The sequence below is a fragment of the Phytophthora infestans genome, genomic scaffold, assembly GCF_000142945.1.
Source record: "Phytophthora infestans T30-4 supercont1.50 genomic scaffold, whole genome shotgun sequence".
Classification (NCBI taxonomy): domain Eukaryota; phylum Oomycota; class Peronosporomycetes; order Peronosporales; family Peronosporaceae; genus Phytophthora; species Phytophthora infestans.
Genome location: NW_003303709.1, coordinates 455,125 through 464,530, shown reverse-complemented (window position 1 = coordinate 464,530; position 9,406 = coordinate 455,125).

Sequence of the window (9,406 nt, the reverse complement as noted above, 5' to 3'; positions counted from 1 at the left end):
GTCATCCCTCCCCGACGGCAGCATCGCATTTCACGCACTTTACCGCTACTCAGCAGTGTGGTTGTGGTGCATTCTCGGTCACAAATGCCAGAGCCAATCTTCTAGTCAAAGGAATAGCTGGTGCATTTCGCATCGGACGAATCGCCACGACGACGCCTCCGCCACGCCGTCATTTTTGTGTGGGAATTGCAATATGTCGTATGTCTCTGCGGAGCTTACGACGACACCGATTGCCTTTGAGTAACGGTTCACGATAAACTGAGAGCTTCCAAATTGCGAACTCCCCACTCGGGCTTGAACTCGAGCCAATGAGGATGACAGCGGGGACGCAAGCCGAATTAAGAGACGCACATGATGGCTAGATGTTATAGTGCAAGGTGCGATGCACCATTGGAGCGTAAGAGGCTGTGGGGGTCGTGTAAACGCCGTAAGAGATAGCAGACGCTGATAGAGCAAAAAGAGGCAAAGAAGTGCTCCCTGCCAGGCTCGACCTGGCGACCTTCAGATTATGAGACTGACGCTCTACCAACTGAGCCAAAGGAGCATCATAACTCAACAACAGCCACCACGCCAACCAAATCAAAATACGCATCACATGCAAGACATACGCACGCTCCGCACGAACAAAGCATCGTCACCACCACCGCAGGCGTATCGGTGACCGTCTCCTGGTCTTCTTCGGCTGACACGAAGTGTCATAGACCCACTACACTCCAAAAGATGTCATCCCTCCCCGACGGCAGCATCGCATGTCACGCACTTTACCGCTACTCATCAGTGTGGTTGTGGTGCATCCTCGGCCACAAATGCCAGAGCCAATCTTCTAGTCAAAGGAATAGCTGGTGCATTTCGCATCGGACGAATCGACACGACGACGCCTCCCGACACGCTGTCATTTTTGTGTGGGAATTGCAATATGTCGTATGTCTCTGCGGCGCTTACGACGACCCCGATTGCCTTTGAGTAACGGCTCACAATAAACTGAGAGCTTCCAAATTGCGAACTCCCCCCTCGGGCTTGAACTCGAGCCAATGAGGATGACAGCGCGGAGCAAGCCGAATTAAGAGACGCACATGATGGCTAGATGCTATAGTGAAAGGTGCGATGCACCATTGGAGCGTAAGAGGCTGTGGGGGTCGTGTAAACGCCGTAAGAGATAGCAGACGCTGATAGAGCAAAAAGAGGCAAAGAAGTGCTCCCTGCCAGGCTCGAACTGGCGACCTTCAGATTATGAGACTGACGCTCTACCAACTGAGCCAAAGGAGCATCATAACTCAACAACAGCCACCACGCCAACCAAATCAAAATACGCATCACATGCAAGAGATACGCACGCTCCGCACGAACAAGCATCGTCACCACCACCGCAGGCGTATCGGTGACCGTTCCCTGGTTTTTTTTCGGCTGACACGAAGTGTTCATCAGACCCCACCTACACTACGAAAAGGATGTCATCCTTCCCCGACGGGCAGCATCGCAATTTCACGCACTTTACCCGCTACTCATCAGTGTGGTTGTGGTGCATCCTCGGCCACAAATGTCCAGAGCCAATCTTCTAGTCAAAGGAATAGCTGGTGCATTTCGCATCGGACGAATCGGCACGACGACGCCTCCCGCCACGCCGTCATTTTTTGTGTGGGAATTGCAATATGTCGTATGTCTCTGCGGAGCTTACGACGACACCGATTGCCTTTGAGTAACGGTTCACGATAAACTGAGAGCTTCCAAATTGCGAACTCCCCACTCGGGCTTGAACTCGAGCCAATGAGGATGACAGCGGGGAGCAAGCCGAATTAAGAGACGCACATGATGGCTAGATGTTATAGTGAAAGGTGCGATGCACCATTGGAGCGTAAGAGGCTGTGGGGGTCGTGTAAGCGCCGTAAGAGATAGCAGACGCTGATAGAGCAAAAAGAGGCAAAGAAGTGCTCCCTGCCAGGCTCGAACTGGCGACCTTCAGATTATGAGACTGACGCTCTACCAACTGAGCCAAAGGAGCATCATAACTCAACAACAGCCACCACGCCAACCAAATCAAAATACGCATCACATGCAAGACATACGCACGCTCCGCACGAACAAGCATCGTCACCACCACCGCAGGCGTATCGGTGACCGTCTCCTGGTCTTCTTCGGCTGACACGAAGTGTCATAGACCCACTACACTCCAAAAGATGTCATCCCTCCCCGACGGCAGCATCGCATTTCACACACTTTACCGCTACTCAGCAATGTGGTTGTGGTGCATCCTCGGTCACAAATGCCAGAGCCAATCTTCTAGTCAAAGGAATAGCTGGTGCATTTCGCATCGGACGAATCGCCACGACGACGCCTCCGCCACGCCGTCATTTTTGTGTGGGAATTGCAATGTGTCGTATGTCTCTGCGGCGCTTACGACGACACCCGATTGCCTTTTGAGTAACCGCTTCACAAATAAACTGAGAGCTTCCAAATTGCGAACTCCCCACTCGGGCTTGAACTCGAGTCAATGAGGATGACAGCGGGGAGCAAGCCGAATTAAGAGACGCACATGATGGCTAGATGTTATAGTGAAAGGTGCGATGCACCCATTGGAGCGTAAGAGGCTGTGGGGGTCGTGTAAACGCCGTAAGAGATAGCAGACGCTGATAGAGCAAAAAGAGGCAAAGAAGTGCTCCCTGCCAGGCTCGAACTGGCGACCTTCTGATTATGAGACTGACGCTCTATTAACTGAGCCAAAGGAGCACCATAACTCAACAACAGCCACCACGCCAACCAAATCAAAATACGCATCACCTGCAAGACATACGCACGCTCCGCACGAACAAGCATCGTCACCACCACCGCAGGCGTATCGGTGACCGTCTCCTGGTCTTCTTCGGCTGACACGAAGTGTCATAGACCCACTACACTCCAAAAGATGTCATCCCTCCCCGACGGCAGCATCGCATTTCACACACTTTACCGCTACTCATCAGTGTGGTTGTGGTGCATCCTCGGCCACAAATGCCAGAGCCAATCTTCTAGTCAAAGGAATAGCTGGTGCATTTCGCATCGGACGAATCGCCACGACGACGCCTCCGCCACGCCGCTCATTTTTGTGTGGGAATTGCAATATGTCGTATGTCTCTGCGGCGCTTACGACGACACCGATTGCCTTTGAGTAACGGCTCACAAATAAACTGAGAGCTTCCAAATTGCGAACTCCCCACTCGGGCTTGAACTCGAGCCAATGAGGATGACAGCGGGGAGCAAGCCGAATTAAGAGGACGCACATGATGGCTAGATGTTATAGTGAAAGGTGCGATGCACCATTGGAGCGTAAGAGGCTGTGGGGGTCGTGTAAACCGCCGTAAGAGATAGCAGACGCTGATAGAGCAAAAAGAGGCAAAGAAGTGCTCCCTGCCAGGCTCGAACTGGCGACCTTCAGATTATGAGACTGACGCTCTACCAACTGAGCCAAAGGAGCATCATAACTCAACAACAGCCACCACGCCAACCAAATCAAAATACGCATCACCTGCAAGACATACGCACGCTCCGCACGAACAAGCATCGTCACCACCACCGCAGGCGTATCGGTGACCGTCTCCTGGTCTTCTTCGGCTGACACGAAGTGTCATAGACCCACTACACTCCAAAAGATGTCATCCCTCCCCGACGGCAGCATCGCATTTCACACACTTTACCGCTACTCATCAGTGTGGTTGTGGTGCATCCTCGGCCACAAATGCCAGAGCCAATCTTCTAGTCAAAGGAATAGCTGGTGCATTTCGCATCGGACGAATCGCCACGACGACGCCTCCGCCACGCCGTCATTTTTGTGTGGGAATTGCAATATGTCGTATGTCTCTGCGGAGCTTACGACGACACCGATTGCCTTTGAGTAACGGTTCACGATAAACTGAGAGCTTCCAAATTGCGAACTCCCCACTCGGGCTTGAACTCGAGCCAATGAGGATGACAGCGGGGAGCAAGCCGAATTAAGAGACGCACATGATGGCTAGATGTTATAGTGAAAGGTGCGATGCACCATTGGAGCGTAAGAGGCTGTGGGGGTCGTGTAAGCGCCGTAAGAGATAGTAGACGCTGATAGAGCAAAAAGAGGCAAAGAAGTGCTCCCTGCCAGGCTCGAACTGGCGACCTTCAGATTATGAGACTGACGCTCTACCAACTGAGCCGAAGGAGCATCATAACTCAACAACAGCCACCACGCCAACCAAATCAAAATACGCATCACATGCAAGACATACGCACGCTCCGCACGAACAAGCATCGTCACCACCACCGCAGGCGTATCGGTGACCGTCTCCTGGTCTTCTTCGGCTGACACGAAGTGTCATAGACCCACTACACTCCAAAAGATGTGCATCCCTCCCCGACGCAGCATCGCATTTCACGCACTTTACCGCTACTCATCAGTGTGGTTGTGGTGCATCCTCGGCCACAAATGCCAGAGCCAATCTTCTAGTCAAAGGAATAGCTGGTGCATTTCGCATCGGACGAATCGCCACGACGACGCCTCCGCCACGCCGTCATTTTTGTGTGGGAATTGCAATGTGTCGTATGTCTCTGCGGCGCTTACGACGACACCGATTGCCTTTGAGTAACGGTTCACGATAAACCGAGAGCTTCCAAATTGCGAACCCCCCACTCGGACTTGAGCTCGAGCCAACGAGGATGACAACGGGGAGCAAGCCGAATTGAACGACGCACATGATGGCTAGATGTTATAGTGAAAGGTGCGATGCACCATTGGAGCGTAAGAGGCTGTGGGGGTCGTGTAAGCGCCGTAAGAGATAGTAAACGCTGATAGAGCAAAAAGAGGCAAAGAAGTGCTCCCTGCCAGGCTCGAACTGGCGACCTTCAGATTATGAGACTGACGCTCTACCAACTGAGCTGAAGGAGCATCATAACTCAACAACAGCCACCACGCCAACCAGATCAAAATACGCATCACATGCAAGACATACGCACGCTCCGCACGAACAAGCATCGTCACCACCACCGCAGGCGTATCGGTGACCGTCTCCTGGTCTTCTTCGGCTGACACGAAGTGTCATAGACCCACTACACTCCAAAAGATGTCATCTCTCCCCGACGGCAGCATCGCATTTCACGCACTTTACCGCTACTCATCAGTGTGATGTGGTGCATCCTCGGCCACAAATGCCAGAGCCAATCTTTCTAGTCAAAGGAATAGCTGGTGCATTTCGCATCGGACGAATCGCCACGACGACGCCTCCGCCACGCCGTCATTTTTGTGTGGGAATTGCAATATGTCGTATGTCTCTGCGGCGCTTACGACGAGACCGATTGCCTTTGAGTAACGGCTCACAAATAAACTGAGAGCTTCCAAATTGCGAACTCCCCACTCGGGCTTGAACTCGAGCCAATGAGGATGACAGCGGGGAGCAGGCCGAATTAAGAGACGCACATGATGGCTAGATGTTATAGTGAAAGGTGCGATGCACCATTGGAGCGTAAGAGGCTGTGGGGGTCGTGTAAACGCCGTAAGAGATAGCAGACGCTGATAGAGCAAAAAGAGGCAAAGAAGTGCTCCCTCCCAGGCTCGAACTGGCAACCTTCAGATTATGAAGACTGACGCTCTACCAACTGAGCCAAAGGAGGCATCATAACTCAACAACAAGCCCACCCACGCCAGCCAAATCAAAATACGCATCACCTGCAAGACATACGCACGCTCCGCACGAACAAGCATCGTCACCACCACCGCAGGCGTATCGGTGACCGTGTCCTGGTCTTCTTCGGCTGACACGAAGTGTCATAGACCCACTACACTCCAAAAGATGTCATCCCTCCCCGACGGCAGCATCGCATTTCACACACTTTACCGCTACTCATCAGTGTGGTTGTGGTGCATCCTCGGCCACAAATGCCAGAGCCAATCTTCTAGTCAAAGGAATAGCTGGTGCATTTCGCATCGGACGAATCGCCACGACGACGCCTCCGCCACGCCGTCATTTTTGTGTGGGAATTGCAATATGTCGTATGTCTCTGCGGCGCTTACGACGACACCGATTGCCTTTGAGTAACGGCTCACAAATAAACTGAGAGCTTCCAAATTGCGAACTCCCCACTCGGGCTTGAACTCGAGCCAATGACCGATGGCAACGGGGAGCAAGCCGAATTAAGAGACGCACATGATGGCTAGATGTTATAGTGAAAGGTGCGATGCACCATTGGAGCGTAAGAGGCTGTGGGGGTCGTGTAAACGCCGTAAGAGATAGCAGACGCTGATAGAGCAAAAAGAGGCAAAGAAGTGCTCCCTGCCAGGCTCGAACTGGCGACCTTCAGATTATGAGACTGACGCTCTATTAACTGAGCCAAAGGAGCATCATAACTCAACAACAGCCACCACGCCAACCAAATCAAAATACGCATCACATGCAAGACATACGCACGCTCGCCGCACGAACAAGCATCGTCACCACCACCGCAGGCGTATCGGTGATCGTGTCCTGGTCTTCTTCGGCTGAGACCAAGTGTCATAGATCCACTACTCTCCAAAAGATGTCATCCCTCCCCGACGGCAGCATCGCATTTCACATACTTTACCGCTACTCATCAGTGTGGTTGTGGTGCATCCTCGGTCACAAATGCCAGAGCCAATCTTCTAGCCAAAGGGATAGCTGGGTGCATTTTGCATCGGACGAATCGCCACAACGACGCCTCCGCCACGCCGTCATTTTTGTGTGGGAATTGCAATATTGTCGTATGTCTCTGCGGCGCTTACGACGACACCGATTGCCTTTTGAGTAACGGCTCACAATAAACTGAGAGCTTTCCAAATTGCGAACTCTCCACTCGGACTTGAGCTCGACCCAATGAGGATGACAGCGGGGAGCAAGCCGAATTAAGAGACGCACATGATGGCTAGATGTTATAGTGAAAGGTGCGATGCACCATTGGAGCGTAAGAGGCTGTGGGGGTCGTGTAAACGCCGTAAGAGATAGCAGACGCTGATAGAGCAAAAAGCAGGCAAAGAAGTGCTCCCTGCCAGGCTCGAACTGGCGACCTTCAGATTATGAGACTGACGCTCTACCAACTGAGCCAAAGGAGCATCATAACTCAACAACAGCCACCACGCCAATCAAATCAAAATACGCATCACCTGCAAGACATACGCACGCTCCACACGAACAAGCATCGTCACCACCACCGCAGGCGTATTTCTGACCGTCTCCTGGTCTTCTTCGGCTGACACGAAGTGTCATAGACCCACTACACTCCAAAAGATGTCATCCCTCCCCGACGGCAGCATCGCATTTCACGCACTTTACCGCTACTCATCAGTGTGGTTGTGGTGCATCCTCGGCCACAAATGTCAGAGCCAATCTTCTAGTCAAAGGAATAGCTGGTGCATTTCGCATCGGACGAATCGCCACGACGACGCCTCCGCCACGCCGTCATTTTTGTGTGGGAATTGCAATATGTCGTATGTCTCTGCGGAGCTTACGACGACACCGATTGCCTTTGAGTAACGGTTCACGATAAACTGAGAGCTTCCAAATTGCGAACTCCCCACTCGGGCTTGAACTCGAGCCAATGAGGATGACAGCGGGGAGCAAGCCGAATTAAGAGACGCACATGATGGCTAGATGTTATAGTGAAAGGTGCGATGCACCATTGGAGCGTAAGAGGCTGTGGGGGTCGTGTAAACGCCGTAAGAGATAGCAGACGCTGATAGAGCAAAAAGAGGCAAAGAAGTGCTCCCTGCCAGGCTCGAACTGGCGACCTTCAGATTATGAGACTGACGCTCTACCAACTGAGCCAAAGGAGCATCATAACTCAACAACAGCCACCACGCCAACCAAATCAAAATACGCATCACATGCAAGACATACGCACGCTCCGCACGAACAAGCATCGTCACCACCACCGCAGGCGTATCGGTGACCGTCTCCTGGTCTTCTTCGGCTGACACGAAGTGTCATAGACCCACTACACTCCAAAAGATGTCATCCCTCCCCGACGGCAGCATCGCATTTCACACACTTTACCGCTATTCATCAGTGTGGTTGTGGTGCATCCTCGGCCACAAATGCCAGAGCCAATCTTCTAGTCAAAGGAATAGCTGGTGCATTTCGCATCGGAAGAATCGCCACGACGACGCCTCCGCCAAGCCGTCATTTTTGTGTGGGAATTGCAATATGTCGTATGTCTCTGCGGCGCTTACGACGACACCGATTGCCTTTGAGTAACAGTTCACGATAAACTGAGAGCTTCCAAATTGCGAACTCCCCACTCGGGCTTGAACTCGAGCCACTGAGGATGGCGACGGGGAGCAAGCCGAATTAAGAGACGCACATTATGGCTAGATGTTATAGTGAAAGGTGCGATGCATCATTGGAGCGTAAGAGGCTGTGGGGGTCGTGTAAACGCCGTAAGAGATAGCAGACGCTGATAGAGCAAAAAGGAGGCAAAGGAAGTGCTCCCTGCCAGGCTCGAACTGGCGACATTCTGATTATGAGACTGACGCTCTATTAACTGAGCCAAAGGAAGCACCATTACTCAACAACAGCCACCACGCCAACCAAATCAAAATACGCATCACCTGCAAGACATACACACGCTCCGCACGAACAAGCATCGTCACCACCACCGCAGGCGTATCGGTGACCGTCTCCTGGTCTTCTTCGGCTGACACGAAGTGTCATAGACCCACTACACTCCAAAAGATGTCATCCCTCCCCGACGGCAGCATCGCATTTCACACACTTTACCGCTACTCATCAGTGTGGTTGTGGTGCATCCTCGGCCACAAATGCCAGAGCCAATCTTCTAGTCAAAGGAATAGCTAATGCATTTCGCATCGGACGAATCGCCACGACGACGCCTCCGCCACGCCGTCATTTTTGTGTGGGAATTGCAATATGTCGTATGTCTCTGCGGCGCTTACGACGACACCGATTGCCTTTGAGTAACGGCTCACAATAAACTGAGAGCTTCCAAATTGCGAACTCCCCACTCGGGCTTGAACTCGAGCCAATGAGGATGACAGCGGGGAGCAAGCCGAATTAAGAGACGCACATGATGGCTAGATGTTATAGTGAAAGGTGCGATGCACCATTGGAGCGTAAGAGGCTGTGGGGGTCGTGTAAACGCCGTAAGAGATAGCAGACGCTGATAGAGCAAAAAGAGGCAAAGAAGTGCTCCCTGCCAGGCTCGAACTGGCGACCTTCAGATTATGAGACTGACGCTCTATTAACTGAGCCAAAGGAGCACCATAACTCAACAACAGCCACCACGCCAAACAAAATCAAAATACGCATCACCTGCAAGACATACACACGCTCCGCACGAACAAGCATCGTCACCACCACCCGCAGGCCGTTATCGGTGACCGTGACCTGGTCTTCTTCGGCTGACACGAAGTGTCCATAGACCCACTACACTCCAAAAA